At 39.4% G+C, this 18,063-nt stretch overlaps 1 pseudogene; it reads right to left on the bottom strand.

Moving 5' to 3' along the window:
- Nucleotides 1–16,067: 16,067 nt before the first annotated feature.
- Nucleotides 16,068–16,186, bottom strand: LOC120587807 (uncharacterized; annotated as a pseudogene).
- Nucleotides 16,187–18,063: the final 1,877 nt, after the last annotated feature.

Raw genomic sequence — 18,063 nt, 5'->3', positions numbered from 1 at the left:
AGAAACGTAAGAGCTGACTCCCCAGAGCTCAGGGCTCTGCGATTGAAGTAGCTTCTCTTTTGCTCTCAGTACAAGCTGTTGTATTCTAAACCATTGAGGCCAAGAAAATCTGGTCTCTGAATACAGAAAAATTTATACTTTAGAGGGAGCTCTGACTATCTTTTGATAATTATCAAAAGATAATTATCAAAAGAAAGCCATTGATGGCTTTCTTAAATTATGGGGAATGGGATTATAAACAGACTGATCTGCATTAATTTTTCTGTGGCTTAGGACTGAGATACAAGGCAAGTGTTCTAGAAAGAATAGAGCTAGGACTGTCCCACTACCACAGCAAGATGGAGAATCGAGAGGTTGTTGTTCTTCCTGTGGGTTTCCTCTTCAGAACAATGTCAGATAGGACCAATCTTTGCCCCCAGTTTACTGTCTCTCCCAAGATGACTCCTTTGTAAGCTAAGTTTTTGAAGGAAGCTGGGGCCTGTCCACCGGGTGCCAGCCACAATCTCTCTGATGAGAGCTGCATTCTTGTTCTCTGCATGGCTTTTACTACCAACTCTTCTATCACACCCTTCTTTGCTTCTTGCCTTCTTGAGTACTACCTCCTTAGGTTGGGTCAGTGAAGGACGTTTGGTCATAGTAAATGACTAAACGAATTCCTGCTTCTCTTCTTCTCCACCTTCAGGCAAATCTCACTTGGGAGATTCAGAAGTGAGAATTGAGGGGGCTTCTAGACTGACATTTAGTCAGTGACCCAAAGTCCTTTTATCCCCTTCACTGAGTAGTTTTGTAGTAAAAGCAACCTCCTAAATTCAATCTATAAGCAAGATATTTAGTTAGATCTCTCCAAACCGCCTCCTTCTCTCCATCTCCACTGCTACCAGTCTAGCCCAAACCCAGACTACCGCCACAGCCAATTCCAGCCTCTTGCTTATCTTCTCTCTTCTCCCCGCTTTTCACACCAGCCAGAATGATCTTTTAACATATAATCAGATGATATCACTGTCCTGTTAAAGCTCCCAATGCATTGGAAGCTTCGGAGTTTCCTTAAGTTTGGAAGAGGGACTGTTGTGTATCATCTACATAATATCGTGGAAACAGCAACTAAAGAGCGAGGGGAATAAGGGCTGATGGAGATTATGGAGTTAGGAGAGACCCCGAATCACTTTGAATAAAATCCACTGTTTTCCATGGCTTGAAAAGATCTGCATGGGGTAGCCTTTCTCTTTCTCCCTGCCCTTGGATAGTCCCCCTTTTCCTTTGCTCACTGTGAGATGGCTACACCAATCCCTCCTGCACACCGAGCTTCTTCTGGCCTAGGATTCTTCTCCCATGTTCTCCCTTCTATCTCTGCTTATACATTCCTGGATCTTCATTGGCCAGAATGTTACCTCCTCAGAGAAGTCTTCTCTGACCTCCTATCTAAATTAAGAACCAGTTTCCATTTCCCCTTCTCCCCTCCCTCCTATTATTTTGTATCCCCATACTCGGTTTTCTTCATAATATTTTTCTCAATTTCGTCAGTCTCCCTGACTAGACTATAAGTTTAAAGATTGAAAAAAAACCCCACATGTATTGATTTTGTTCATTGCCCCAGCACCTAGCACGGTGCCTGTGCTCAAAAATAGTTGTGAGTGAATGAATGAAATGTATACTAGCTGGCTATAATTTTCTTTTCTGCTCAAAAGAATAATGTGTAACTAAATTAAGAAGGTAGCAAGGATTAATAGCAAATAGCACACATAACTTCAGTCATTCAGATGCATGATCCTAAAAATTGGAGTTGAAAACACAGATAATTATCAAAAGATAGTCTGATGGTGTTTAAACCCAGAAAGCCAGTATCAGGAATCTGAGAAGGTACATGTAGAGATATATTATTACCCTATTTAAGTACATCTAGAATCATATGGTTTAGGGCAGCATTTCTCAGCCTCAATACTATTGATATGTGGGGCTAAATGATTCTTTGTTGTGAGGAGCTGCCATTTGAATTGTAGGCTGCACTAGATGCCAGTTTCACCCCCACAACTAGTTGTAAACAACCAAAAATGTCTCCAGAAATTGCAAAATGTCTCTGGGGAACAAAATCATTCCAGTTAAGAAACCCTGGTCTATAGAAACACTTACCACCTTCAGGTGGATTACAGTGATCTGAAAAACTTTGGATCCCACAAAAGAAAGAAAGGAGAAAACTAGATTGGTAATAGGTTGCTTTTTATTCCTGGCATGAGGACTAGTACAAAGTATTCAAAGGCCAGAATATGTAATCAATCTAGCTCTAGCTTCAGAAATAGACAAAAGATCTCTAGGATGAGGCCCGAAGCTCACTAGAGATTTCCAAAAGAAGAAGGAGGTGAATTAAATATGACTAGATAAAATAATTCATGCAACAGCGACAGGATTTAATTACAGGTGACTGCAGTCTATGAATGTGAATCAAAAAAGTGCCAAAGGCGCATCATGCAATGATGACTGAAATGATGCTCATCGTAAATGACTGGCTTATAAACCAGGGCTTGCTGGATGGAACATACGGAATGAGCTACATCTGGTATTGGCCTTAATCAATAGGCAAGTCCAGTAAGCAGCTCAGAAGCTGCAAAACTGATGGTATCATTTGCCCATGGCACTGGGATGAGAGTGCTTTATAAATCATCTTGACATCAATCCAAGCACCAGAAAAGCAAAACTGAGGTTTTGTGTCTTAGGTCTGGAAGGATGTGGCATGTGCACAGATAAATTGAGTAGAGAGAAATGATATGGATGAGTCAGAAGTGAAATGTGTTATACCCATATGAAATAAGTGCCAAAATTGTATTGTAGAAATGCAAATATAGACACAGAGAAGGCATCCAAACAGTTAAGTAAATCAGCCTAGAAGAAACTTGGAATGGAAAAATAATTACAGCACAGAGCCCTCCCAAGGAAAACATGCACTGGAGGGAAAGCACAAAACCTTTCCCAAACAGACAATCCTACATGCAAGTGGAAACTTGAAAGGAGATATAGAGGCACAAACTTTCACACAAACACTCAGTAACCACATAACAGCTGCCTGATGCAAAGCAGAGTCTGTGAATATGTCTTTGAAATTATCAGTGGCAACAGCTGAATAGGACAGAAGCTGTGAAGGCTTCTTCTCTGTTAAGAGAGGCTTTTAGAAAGGATCTGGGAGGCAATGGACTTCGTGATTTCAACAGCAGGGGAAAAGTGTTCTGAAGCTCTAAGCCACAGCTTGAATGTGAGAATTGCTAAGAAAGTTATGCTTAATTACAAAGAAATCAGCACAAATTTTCAGTGAGGAGACTGTTCTGCACACCTGTGAGGTTAACTGGCAAAGGAAAATGTTAATGGCTGAAACAGCCTCTCCAAATAATTTAAACACCTTTCCAGAAAGAATTTGACACCATTCTTTGTAAAAACCCTAATCTGCAAAAATATATATATATACATATATTCTGGCGTTTACAAGACAAGTGATTTTAACCACAGTGAATAAAAGAACCCTCAAACCAATTTTGAGATAGGCTATCGGATTACAGTCAGTATTCTGGCCTGGCAGGAAGAATACTGAGGCTCATTTGAAATACTGTGTGCGGCTCTGATAAGGACATAAATATGGAGAAGGTGGAGCAGAGAGCAACCAAGTGATAAAGAGACTCAAAGGAGACATACTTTACATTAGCACGTATCTTGCAAAATCAGCAACCGCACAGCACTTGGTCAGCAAAGAAGGGGATTTATGAGAGAATTTCATTGAGATGTTAAGGAAAAATCTAAAGGGATTACGAATGATAATGCAACAAGGCTGCTTGACTTGAATGTAAGACCAGAGTCTACAAATTCAGGTGAATAAGAAAGTAAGTTAAAAAAAAAAAAAATGTTCCTGCTTGTTTGTTTGCTTTTTGGAGGAGAGTTTGGAGTTTTTGAGGTGGGAGAGGGCCCTTGAGTCGTGTTGAATGAAAAAGAGAACAGTGGGATAATTGTCTCGACTGTGGAAAGGATAAAGACAAGAGAAAAAAAATTTAATAACACCTTGGACAAGACAGTATAGAACCATCCCACCCTAGACTGGAAAAATAGACACTGTTCTTCTTGGAGCTACCTTATGACATAGATTATGTACAGCTAGTTCCCTTCTTAGATCCACCTCATGGTAGATTTTGTGTAATCCTGCTCCAGGATGCAGAAAGTAACTTGTTTCACTGTGATAGAGAGTCTAGATCACATAGCTCAGACATCTTAAAGTTCTCGTTGGCTTTTCTTTTCTGATATTTCAAGTCTAAGCCGTCTTCAAGATTCAGCCCCAATTCTGTCTCCTCTGTGAAGTCTTTTTTTTTTTTCACTTCCCAACATATTTTAGTAGACCAGCATAATCCAGATATTCAAACTAGACAAGGAAGCTATTACAAGAAAAGGAAATTGCCAATATTCCTCCTAAAAATAGATGCAAACCTTTTTAAAAAAATGAAAGCAGATGGGAGCCAGTAACATATTAGAAGGATTATACTCATGACTGAATGGGATTTATTTTAGAAATACAAGGTTGGTTTACAATGTGATTTGCCACATTGTCAATATTTAACACTCAATTTTAATAGAAATATGTTCGACAAACTGGGAATAAGAGAAAACTTCCTCAACCAGGTAAAGGGCATCTAAAAAAACACTACTGCTAACAACATACTTAATAGTAAAAGGTTGAATGTTTTCTCTGGAAAGTCAAGTATAGGACAAGGATGTCCATTCTAAACACTTCTCTCTAATGTTGTCTGGAAGTCCAGTGTATTAAGTCCATGTTCGAAGAATAGAGTCAATATTGTTTAGATGTAACTTCCTCCCAAATTGACCTTTGGAGTCAACAAATCTCAATATTCCAGCAGATTTTTACGTAGAAATTTGAAATCCGATTCTAAAGTTTTTATGAAATTGCAAAGGATCTGGAATAACCAAAGCAATCTTTAAATTAAGTCCTCTGTGAAGTCTTTGATGGCTTCTCCAGTTGAAAGTGTTTTCTTCCTGTTCTGAACTCTTAAGCATGTATTACCTTTCATATTCATTTGGTACAGTTTAACTTCAAGGGAGGGGAACCCAACTAGATCATAAGAAATTCAAAGGCAGGAACAATATCTTGTATGTTTTGTGTTTTCCCTAAATACCTCTCACTGCACTTTTTGTTAAAGGAATTATAAATGAGTGTTGGTTTTGTTAGTGAACTATACACAAGCATCTTATAATGAGCTCATTGAACCTTATTATTCTAAGGCAGCCAGGCAGTGAGGTTCTGTTGTGGTAATAATAACAGCTACCACTTATTGTGCATTTACTATGTACCTATCATAAGTTATATCAAGAGCACAGGGGAAAAAAATGAAAGAGTTGAGGGGAGAGTATGGCATTCTGAGTGGTGAGAAGAAGGAGGATCAAATTAAAATTTGAGAACTAGGATCTAATTAAGATTTGAAAATTGAAATCAATTTTCTTAGAAAAGAGAAAAAGGTCTCTAAAATGCTAATTATGGTTATATTTATACTACGTTATTTCATTATGTTTTCATTAGGCGATCATACTCCAAATATCTGTAAATGTATTTTTTTAAAGTTCTGGAGGGACACATACCTGTTAGTAACTATGATTTCCTCTAGGGAATGGAAAGGAGAGTTAATTTATATGACCACAACCAGTATGACAAGGGGGAGGAGATGATTGAGGATCTTGATTTGCCTCTATTTGTAATTTTTTAACTTTTATACATGCATATTCATGCATCAGCCAGAGTCTCCGTCAGAAGATAAAAAACCACTCTAAGTATTTTAACAGTGAGAATTTAACATAAAGAATTTTTAACTAGGTATAAAAGAGTGGAAAAGGCAAAAAAGGGACACTGAAGTATCACAGAGGTAATAACTGCACAAAGCAGCCACCACCTAGGGCTGGGGAACAAAGCGAGGAGGTTGGGATTACTAAATTTTAGGAGCCTGAAAGGGAGTTTGGCTGGTGCTGGTGCGTGAGGATCTCAGAGGACAGATTCAGATCTCTGACAAGGGGGTGTCTGTAAAGGTTGGAGAAACTGCAAACTGGAATCCACTGCCACTGGGGAAGAGTTAGGATGAAGTGCCATCGCTGGGCAACCCCCACTGGAACATGGAGCAAACAGGAAGTGGCTAATTCTTCCTTTTCCTTCCACCATTCTGTCTCCCTCTGGCGCCCCCTAATGGAGACAAATGGCAGAGCTGCTTTTTCAGTTAAGGGACATATGTATAGCTTATTGATGATCCTTATTCCCAGCTTATTGATTAAGCCGTGCTGCAAACTCCATGATCCTGGTGAATGAAATAAATAATTCAGCTCTATCATAATCACAGGAGTCAGAAATGGCCTCAAAGAGGTTAGAAATGGACACTGTGCTTATGTGTATCTAGTTTCCTTAGAAAGGAATATTGGTTTGGTAGAGAGCATGCAAAGTTAGCAGTTAATATTTTTTATTCTATTTCTGGCTCTGCCACTAAATGGGGAATCTCATATAAATCACATACTCACTTTTAAAATAACAATAAGAATTAATTCCTCTATGGTGCTTATCATGAGTCAGGCACTGTTTTATATATATATATATATATATATTAAATAAATTAATCCTTTTAACAGTTCTATGAGGAAAAGGGACTTTAGTTCATTTACCCAATTTCACAAAATAGTAAGGGGAAAACCATTGTATGAACCCAGCTGTCTGATATATACAGATTTCTTCTTCAGTACCAAGGTGTGCTGCCTCTCTAACATTGACATGAGGCTTATCACATGCCAGGCACCCTTCTATGCATTTAAAATATAGAAAAACTGTCTGACATGAGAATCGTCATTTTGCAGATGAGGAAAATGAAGCCTGAAAAGGCTACAACACTCTCTGGCCTCCATTTTCCTGTCAAATGAGGAGGTTAGACCAGCAGACTGAAGGCTCCTTCCACAAGACACTAGGACTCTAATACAAAAGAGCTTCAGGGTCCTGGCTAATACACAACTAGAAAGAAAGACTCCTCTTACATAATTACAGACCCCCTGATCTCACAAGCTTGATAATAGCACAGTCTTGTACATAAGTACAAAAATAGCCAAATTGACACAAGTTATTATTTCCCATCATCTATTCTCCTGCTAAGAATTGGATGGGAAATGAAAAGAAGGGGATCAACAGCTTTTTAAAACATTTATCTAGGATAATCTGTTTTCTGATTTTGGAAAGTAGTTCTGTGGTCATATCCACATCTCACCATTGTAAACCAAAATTAATTTTAGACTGTAAGGCATTTATTTGAGCAAAAAGGAGCTGCAGCCCAGGAAACACAGATTCAGGTAGCAATTTAAATTGTATTCCACCTAGACAAAGGCGAGGCCACCTTCTATAGCGAAAGTTCCCACTCTGGTTCTCAATTAGCTCCATTTTACGTAAATGAAGTATCCGAATTGTGCAGTTCTTATTGGACAGAGCAGGTCTCAGTCCATTGGTAGTAAAAGGTGCTTGACCCAGATGGCTTAAGCAAGCGGGGCATAGTGCAGGAAGCTAAGAGCTCAGTCTGAGGTTCTTCCCAGTATACGGAAGGAGGCCCGTCAGCAAATGGCCACTAGGCTCTATTATTTATAAAATTTGGGCCCTCGGTTGACTATGAGGGAGTCCATGTCAGCAGATAAATTCCTTGTCGTGAGCAAGAAATGTGGCTATGAAGAAAGTCTTGAATGCTTTCGTGTCTTTCCACAATGCCAGCCTTATTGAGTGGAATCTTCTCAGATAAACCGATCAGGTACCCACACAAGTTAACTCACAAGAGACAGAGAGAGGGAAGGAAATACAGAGTCTTACGCGACAGTGAGAAGGGATGAAAGTCCTTAGCATCTCTAAACCAAGTTCTATTGACTGGTGGTCCAGAGAGCTGTGTGTCTGTCCCAAGCCAGTGGCTACAACGGGTCAGACGGTCACTCTTCCACCCTAACGCACCCTCTGTGATGCTATAGGGTCAGGCTTGAGCATCATCTGTCTAAGGTGTTCAGCTTATGAGGTCCTTACAAGGTGGTATCCTCATGCTTATCAGCTCCTGCAGATGGAGGCTGACATTTCTGTAGTTTTGGTTGATCTGCTTACACCCGGTGTAAAGGGCATTCCCCTTACGTGCAAGTTGACATTATTGTCATGGCTCTCATGGAATCCATTTTGTAAAGTCCAAAAGTCCTCATTTCTTTATGCTCTGTATATTCCTTCTCAGGATTCATGAATCTTCTCAGTGTCTACACTATAATCTTTAATATTAAATTGGGACAGAGTTAACACGCATGTTTTATTACTTTGTTTTTTCTCATTTTTATATCCTGTTTGACTTAAAAATTTTCAGTCTACTACAGACCCTTGAGATGGGTTAGTATTTTTTTAACTGAAAGGTTAAGAGCCCTGGGAAGCTTCAGAATTTGCCTGAGGACACCTAACTGAGCTGGGATTTGAACTTGTGATGAGTTTTACCTAAAGTGACAGTATCAGGACTGCTAAGACTAAAATTTACCTTGTCTCAGAAATCCTATTTTTTGAATAAAAACTCTCTTGTCAATGTATAACCTTGTAACTCTTGACAAGCCAGGGATAGGGACATTGATAAACTTCCAGGTCCTCAGCCAAGTGACTTGACACCATTGAATTCCTCGCAGCATCACCATAGCAAGTCACAGGCCATCCACGTACCATGTTGACATCATCTGGGGTCTACAGGTGTCTAACATCCTTGGGAACTTCATACCACACTAGAGGGCCTGGCATGTGCAATATGGCAAAACCTCCAAGAGCCTCAGAATGGAGTGATTTTATAAGGCGAGACACCCATTTTTCCAGAAATTTCCCATGGAAAAAAAAAATGTGCACCTGAACAAAAGCAAGTCTCTGTTCACCAGCAGATGACTTTAGCCAGCACTTTTATAGTGACACTTTGGGCTTATAAAAAAAGTTCCTAATAGACTTTCAGATTCCAATCTTCTGGGAAATAGAGGGTTTACTATAACAATAAAAGGCCTGTCTCAAAGAGAAATCTTGATTCTTCATTTGAACATCTGTAGAACCCCATAAAATAATTTGAATTGGGATGAAAGCGAAGGGAGAACAGCAAACCTTCCCAAGGAATGGGCCTGAAATGCAGCTTCCATGTAATTTACTCCAAGGGTAGTTAAGCAGAAATTGGGTGGAGAACTGCTCATGTTTCTCCCTTTCTCTCCCTCAGCTAGGCTGGAAGTCCTTTGGGAATTCTATGTTCTTCTTTACAATGCACTGACCACAGCTTGTGCCCAATGTCCTCCTCAAACTTGAAAATGAATTACAGTCATGTGCTGCATAACGATGTTTATCAAGACAGACCGCAAATACAATGGTGGTCCCATAAGATTATAATGGAGCCGAAACATTCCTATCACCTGGTGCTGTCGCAGGCATCCTGATGTTGCATAGCACAACACATCACACAAATCCTTACCATTGTGTTACAATTGCCTACGGTATTTGGCATAGTAACACGCTGGACCAACAGGTTTGTAGCCTAAGAGCTGTAGGGGCACAGAATTTGTCACCCCAAATTATGGCTCTTTGGCTTAAGGATTATTTTAGGCTAGTTAATTTTAAGGAGCAGCAGACACAGGAAAAGCTCTGAAAACCAAGTAGAAATGACCTCCTGTGAGAGACGTTTACATTTGCAAGGGTAACCTCCATTTGTAAGAGTGTCTCCTTCACTGTACCAGGAAGAAGGGAATGATCTCACCTCTAGAAACTCTTCTCAACATGAAAGACAAAGACTTAAATCTGCATAACAACCGTACCCTTGTTTACTGTGCTTTTCCTAGGAACTTCCCTTAACTGACTCCCCACCCCCACCCAATATCTTCTTTGTCTTTAGCTGAAGATGTTATTTAATGTGATGGCTTGGGCCATTTGGAAGAGTTACTCAGTTTTCCTGGGTTTCTCTAATGTATACAGAAGGTATATATTATCAAACTTTTGTTCATTTTTCTTCTGTTAATCTGTCTTTTATTACAAGGTTGTTTCAGCCAAGAACCCAGACTAATAGAGGAAAAGCAGTAGGCTAAACCATATAGCCTAGGTGTGTAATAGGCTTATATCATCCAAGTTGGCCTAAATTCATTCTATGATATTCACACAATTACAAAATCATCTAATGATGCCTTTCTCAGAACATATCCCTGTCATTAGGTGGCAGGCACATGACTGTACTTTAATCAACCATCAAAGTCAACAACTAACTGAACCCAATATTGCTGAAGGGAAGTTGGGATTCTATGCCTAGTTCCTCCACCAGCTGTGCAAATCCATGCAGATACTCAGCCGCTGAGCCTGAGTTTCTTCATTTGACAAATGAGGGGTAAAAATCCTCATCTCATTGGCTGGTATATTAATTTTCTATGGCTGTAGTTATAAAGTACCACAAACTGGGTAGTTTAAAATAACAGAGACTTTTTCTCTCATAGTTCTGGAGGATGGAAGACTAGAATCAAGGTATCAACAGGACTATGTTCCATCTGAAGCCTCTAGGGAAGAACACATCCTTGCCTCATTCAGCTTCTGGTGGCCCTCGTTGTTCCTGGCTTGTGGCAGCGTAACTCCAATCTCTGCTTCGTCTTCACATGTCCTTCTTCTGTCTCTGTGTTCTCTCCTTTTCTTCTAAGGACATCGGCCATTAAATTTAGAGCAAACCCTAATCCGAAATGATCTCATCTCACTCCTTAACTTATATATTATATCCGCGAAGACTCTATTTTCAAATTCTAAGGTTCCAGGTGGACATGAATGGTGAAGGGTGCACTATCAACCCATGATAGCTGGTTAGGGGGTTAAATGTGAAGAGCCCCGTACAATACTTATGTATTCTAGGTCTTTAATAAATACAGAGGTGGTTATTGGTTTTTTGTTTTGTTTTGTTTTGTTATTATTGTTGCTGCAGGGGTCATTGTCTTTTTTTATTTTTTTTCAGGGAATAAAGAAAAGGTTTGATTTGAGAATGAAAAGGCAGGCCTGAGGAATAGCTGGGGAAGAGGCTGTGGAGAAAAAGTAGGAGGTTCAGAAAAGGGAGGAGAAAGTGTAAGGTGACCATAGTCTGCTGGGCTCACTTGGTTCCTGTGCCCTCAGGGGTCAATGCCTGGGATAAGCTATTAGCGCTGGTCAGGAAAACTAGACACCTCAGCCTGGGCCATCTGGCCATCTCCCCAGTGTGGCTTTACTTCTCTGAGTGAAAAGAAACAGAAGAATCTGAGGAAAGAAATTTAGAGTGCCCACTTCTTCTTCTCCTTCTGGCATCGATATTACAGGATTTTTCTTATGGAGTAGGAGAAGAATTGATTCTGGAAGCAACACTCCCAGAGTGCTGAGGCCTTCTCACTGAAAATTAAGCAAATCTCAGTGCTGAGTGTAAAGAGAAACTTATGATTTCAGAAGATTCCTGAACCTCGGAAAGGAACCAAGCATAACAAAAATGTGAAGCCAAAGGCCGCTGGAAAAGTTAAGCCCCTTCCCTCCAAGGCCAGGATGACAGGCATCCTGGATGTTCTAAAATTTAGTCAACACAATTCTGAATACACCAAAATTTCATTCTGATGTGAATTGTACACTCCCAAGCATTATAGCTAATTGTTTTAATATGTGTGACACATCTTTATGTCACCAGAAGAGAGAGAAGGGCAAGAGATGAGACATGACTAAAAGTATAAGTATAAAGACTCCCTGAAGACGTAATTTTTTTCTCTCCAGAGACCACCTCAGTAGCCTCTCAGCCAGGTGTTCTTAACTCTTTTTTGTACCTTGAATAAATTTTGACAGTCTGGTCACCTCCATGGGCCTCTTCTCAGAATAATGTTTTAAACCGAATAAAATAAAATACATAAGATGACAAAGCAAACTGATGATATTAAAATACCATCAACAGAAATGATAAATTCGTGCTATGGTCCCTATGTACTTCTTTATTAATGTATTAAATAACAAGATGCAGCAGCAGGTCCTCTAGCTACAGTAATTTTGAAGTTATGAGGGATGTAAGCGATATTTCAAGATCTCTGCAGCAACTGTAGTGAGATCTGCAAATAAATAGCTTTGATTTCTTGCTTACATTCATAATAAAAGACAATGCTAAATTTCAGATGGTAGTGAAAATAAAGGTTTTCCCCCATCGAAGTTCATAGAATTCTGTCTGGAGTTTAGTGGCCCCCAAGTTTAGAACCCCTGTTTTAAGTAAACTTTTCAAAGGTACCTAATTTTGAGGGGAGCTCTGTGGGCTAGCCTGAGCACCAAGTCAGTTATGTTAGCAAAGGAGGCCCCCTGCTGGCCAAAAGACTAATGTTCTTCTTCAACCCAAACCTCATTTAATTGCCCATGTTAAAAAACAACAGGTCAGGCAATTAATTTACTGACACACATCAAGAAATGGAGCGGGAAGGCTGCTTGTCAGCAGGCCCCCGAGTATCTAATCAGTCCAGATTTAAAAGCCAAATTTGGCCTAATGGGAAAGTGCTGAAAGTTTGTGCTATTGGTCATTAGCTGAAGAGGATAAGATGCCAGCCTGACAGGCTGTTTCTAAGGGGGCTGAAGCCTCTACTTCCCCTACTCCTGGTCGACAAAAACAAAAACTGCACAGATTGCTTAACGGTTAGATTCTCTCATGGGCTTCTCTGACCAAAGTTTTTAGGACCTGTTTTCAGTGCTTGGAGCCTAGAGCCACAGAAAAAGGAAGGAGAGGAGAAACGAATTCAGGACTTACTATGAGCTGAAAACCAGGCTAAGCATTTTCACATATGCTATTGAAATTAATTCCTAAAGCAACCCTGCATGCAAATTATTATTATTATTAATTATTATTTACAGAGACAACTGAGGCTTGGAGTAGAAAGTTATCACTTCCCCCTGGTCACTCTGAATGAATGACTAGGGACTGGGAGAATGGGGAGCCCATCTGATGCCCGGTCTCTGCCAGCAGAGTCAGGACAACGAGATTTGCACAGCAGCCCTGAAGCCTGTTGTCCAATTTGATTCCTGGGGCTTACCACTTATTAATAGTGTGAATTTAGACAAGTTTATCAATTTAGACAAGTTTTCTTGTCTGTAAAATGAAGATAACTGGTACCTATTATAAGGATCGTTGTAAAGATTAAATGTAAAGCCCACAGAACAGTGCCCAATACCTACAGGCATACAGATAAATGAAAGTCATTATTACTTTCGGATGATATTTTTTCCTGAATTACCAAAGCAGCAACAAGGTAGCCAATAGCCTAAACCAGTACTCCCCAACTGCTGGTGATTTTTTTCCCTTAGGGGACATTTGGCAATGTCTAGGGACATTTTTATCACAACCAGGAGGAATCTAATGGGTAGAGGCCAAAGATTTTGTTTAACATTCTACAGTGCACAGGATAGCTCTCCACAACAAAAAATTAGGTGGCCCCAAATGAGAAACTGTCCTAACTAAACACTAAACACCAGTGAGACAGAGAATATTTCGTCAGATATGATGATGTGCTAAACTGAAACTGCAAGTCTCCAGCCTGATAGAGGGAAGCCAGATGATAAACAAATAAATACATACGAAGCTATTAGGTGATAATAAATGCTGTGATAAAAATAAAACAGGGTGGCAGGTAGAAGGGGATGGGATCAGGCTGCTTTAGACTAGATGAAGAAAAAGTCTTCTTAGAGGAGCTGGCATTTAAACTGAAACCTGAATGATGAGAGGTGACCAGCCATTCAAGATCTGAGCAAAGAGCATAGCTGGCAAAGGTTAGTTCCTGAAAAGGTGCAAAAGTAGGGACAAAAGGTACGAGGAGACTGAGAAACAGAAGGAATGAGAGGTTAGAGAGTTGCGGCATGGAGGGAGATGGGAGCCAAATGTCTTCCTTTGAACAATGCTACTGCTTGGTTTACTCCCTAGGAAAAAAATGTTGTCTCAAAGTACTAGACGATGACTGAAATATGCAATTTGTTATGTGTTTCAACTTTTAAGTTGGTTTTAAAACTATTTTTTTTTTCCTTTTAAAAAGCAATAATAGGAAGTCTCTTTCCTAGAAATGAATTATTTAATGAAGTAAATTATTGGGTTTGTTTACTTCCGGTTTAAGATAAACCATATTGTGTCTTCCCGATCTGTAGCTATTCAAATGAGGTACCATAAGAAGGAAGTTAAAAGGAAGGGAGACTAGAACACAGTTCCATTTTACTCCATAAGAGCTTTTCAGCTGCTCTGAGTAGGATGCAATATTGCAATGCACATTTTGAGAATCAATAAAGCCAGAATAGGAGGCAGGGTGGAAGGCAGGCAGGGTGCTCTGTTAAACCCATACAGCTTTGCCCATAGATACTATGAGTTCACAATGTCAGAAGTTAAGGACAGGCTCATAAAAAGGAACAGATTATCTAATTCTTTCATGATACTTGTTGGATTTCTTTACATGTAGGCAAAAAGTATCACTGGATACTTATCAGAAAACTGAGCCAGAGTTGTATTTTATTAAGCAAGTAAATGAAGTAAATTTTGATAGAATGTTCAATAGACTGGTTTACAGAGGGGTAGGCAGGCAGGAGGAAGTTTCTATTTTTGAAGATGGGATAAACTGTTTCCAAGGTCCTCCAGGCAGGAATGTGTGTGTGGTGTAAACAGTAGGAAGTGAGCTCTCAGAGGTCTGGACATATTATTTGGAGCATCATTAAATAGCTCTGAAATCAAAAAGACTTTTCTGGGTTCTCTATTACATTTAGGTTTTAAAAATTAGCTGGGCAATGTTTAGGACTATTACCAGACCCCAGAGTCTCTAAAAGCTAAGCTCTCAGTTAATGAAGCCGGCAAAACAAATTTACCAGAGTCTGTACGGGTTCATGACTCAAGTAACACAATTAGGGCAAATTACTAGTTGCCTCCTCCTCTCCTTAGGACCCATAGTTATATTTGGGGCAATAAAATATTCCCAGCTAAAAGATTATATTTATATTTCGCTGGCCCACAAAAATTATGTGTGGTCATATGACTAATTCCTAGCCAACGAAGTTAAGTGAAAATGTTTTGTGAACTCTGGGAAAGCATCTTAAAAGACAGATGATGTATACTCTTTGCCATTTTTTCCTTTCCTCCATTCTGGTGCCTGGAATATGGATATGGTAGCTGGAGCTCTATCAGCCATTTTGTACTATGAGGACAAGGATCATAACTTAGAAAGAATCTGGATCTCCAAAGACTTTGTGGAGCTAGCGTACTAACACAAAGCCTCCTATATCTGGACTTCTGTTATGTGTGAGAGAAATCAACTACTTCTATATTATTTAATTCAGGATTTAAAAGTTTTTGTTTCATGCAGTCAGAACTAATCCTAAATGATACACCAATCATTTGTATACTCTATCCAAATAGTGAGATTAAATGACTAAGATTAAATGCTCTAATAGTCTTATTTTATCTAAGTTCTTTAGTTAATATCTTGAAATGATAAATAATTTATAGTAAGACTGACACTATAGGTCTTAGCTGACGAATTTTTATTTCATAGGTACCCCCTATGGCAGATCTCATAAAATGAAGAGAATGGAATTCAGGTGTTCTATGGCCTTTTTCATTTAAAACTAGTTTAAGACAACTGTAGTCATTGGTATACAGGAAGAGATGCCCTCATCTTCAAGCTCCTATAGCAGAGTAGTCAATAATTCTCAGCTAATAATATGTCACCAAAAGGCCTGGGAAATCTTTCTTTCCCCTGAGCCTCCTGATCTCTGATGGCAATAGTGTGCACTGTGTGGCTCTAAGATTGCCATTTCTAGGGTTTAAACAAGAGAAACCATTAACTGCTGCCTGTGGTAATCATTGCTGCTCACAAAATGTTTCTCACTCTCTGTCTTCCAGCTACATGGTAGAATTATACTTCTTGGATCTATGTGGTTGAGTGGGGCTATGTTTGGGCCAGTGAATTATTTCACTTCCTAGTTTAGCATGTAATTTCTTATGTGAGACCCTTCAGAGTTGTGTTTTATTTTTATTTATTATTATATTTTTAAACACCTACAGCACTTGGTCTTCCTAGGTGGTCTCCCATGCAAGTACTAACCAGGCCCAACGCTGCTTAGCTTCTGAGATTAGACGAGATCGGGCACGTTCAGGGTGGCATGGCCATAGACAGAGTTGTGTTCTTCACTTGCTGTAGTATCAGGTAGTGGCTGCTCATCAGCTGTGTCCAGGAGGGAGGGTGATGCCACCAAGCAGAGTCTCCAAGTGTCTCTTATTGGACATGCAGTGTGAACAAAAAATACACCTTCTTTTTTGCCTTAATCCACTGAGATTTGGAGATTTTTTTGTTACTACAGCATAATCTACATTATATTGACTAGTATACCACACTATTCAGAAAAAGGTTCTGAAGATGAGGGTAATCGCAGAGGAACTGAATGGTACAATCTATGGTTCCAGCAACCAGAGAAGAGATGTGGGGAAAAGTTCCCTCCAATTTGACCCATGAGCTTAACCCTTTCAACATCAACAACTTTTGTTCATAAAACTTTTGTCGAGCAGTTTCTTTTATGTATCTACAAAAATCTGTTCGTAAGCAAAGTAATCTTCCTGTCACTTGGTGACTTCAGATCTACTCAAAATTACTGCTGATTCCAGTGGATTCCATACACAGTTAGCTCCACCGTGTGGTGTTTAGGATAAAAGACATTTATCATAGGACTATGTAAGCCAAGTCTCTATCCAATAATACCATATACCTCTTGAGAGGGGGACTATACCTGATTAAAGAAATAGCATTTAGCTTGCTAAGGCACAAAATCAAAAGCAAGAGGGAAAATGTTCCTGTTATGTGAGTCAGGAAACTCAACAGTAGTGAGGTTCACTAGTTTATTTATTTATTCAACTAATATTTATTGAGCTCTACTATATACCAGATATTGTGCCTGAATCAAGATATAAAAATTCCTGCCTTAGTTGTAATAATAATACTACAATATTAGATGTGATAAGTACTATAATCTAAAATAAATCTGGTTTAAGGCATAGAGCAGTGGTGGAGGAATATTTTACGTAAGGTTGACAGAAATAAGGCAGATAGTCCACATTTAGCATTCTCAACATTCCTTTAGATAAATGATCCAAATCTGAAATATTTATAAATATGAACATTCTCCAGCAGACATAAAATGTCAAAACACTTTGAGATGCCCAATTCTTGGTTTCTGAACGTCATCCCTTAGTTTGTACAGGCTACTATAACAAAAATACCATAGACTGGGGGGCTTAAACAATAAACACATTCTCGCAGTTTTGGTGGCTGGAAAATCCAAGATCAAGGTGCTAGTGGATTTAGTGTGTGGTGAGGGCCCACTTCCTTGTTAGCCATCTTCTCACTTTGTTCTCACATGGCAGAACTGGGTTCTTTTTTATAAGGGCACTAATTCCACTCACAGGGCTCCGTCCTCATGACTTAATCTCTTCCAGAGGTCCCTTCTCTCATCACATTGAGGAGTGGGATTTCAACATATGAATTTTGGGGGGCTGGCTGGGGAGAACATTCAATGTATAGCAATTGCCCTGAGAAGAAATCATAACTCCTTGGAGAAACCACTGAGTTTTCAGGATGAGGTGGGAAATGGACAAAAGATCCGGGGACATAGCTATGCAGAAAGTGCAGAAGCACCCAAAGACTAACAGGGTCATGTTAGTCTTTAACCTGTCACAGCAGATGGATTGTAGGGGCTCCCACTGGCAAAACTAGGGGCTATTTAAGCCTCAAGAAGAATAATTGTAATTGATACTACATCGGAGGATTAAAATTAACGTTTGTAGTGGTTTAAAAAAATAATAAAGGGAAAGGGGACCTGTTTTATAGAAGGATGCCAGTAGAATACATAGAATTAGAGAATCATCATTTTTCCAACTGTAATGTTAACACTGATTCGTGCAAGGACCATGTTGTATATTAATTTCCTGTTGCTGATGTAACAAATTACTTCGAACTTAGTGACTTAAAACAACGGTATGTCTAAAACTTACTTTCAGA

This window comes from Pteropus medius, unplaced genomic scaffold (genome assembly GCF_902729225.1).
Source record: "Pteropus medius unplaced genomic scaffold, Ma_sr-lr_union100, whole genome shotgun sequence".
Classification (NCBI taxonomy): Eukaryota; Metazoa; Chordata; class Mammalia; order Chiroptera; family Pteropodidae; genus Pteropus; species Pteropus medius.
The sequence above is the reverse complement of the archived record's forward strand: the minus strand, read 5'-3'. Positions and strand labels throughout refer to the sequence as shown.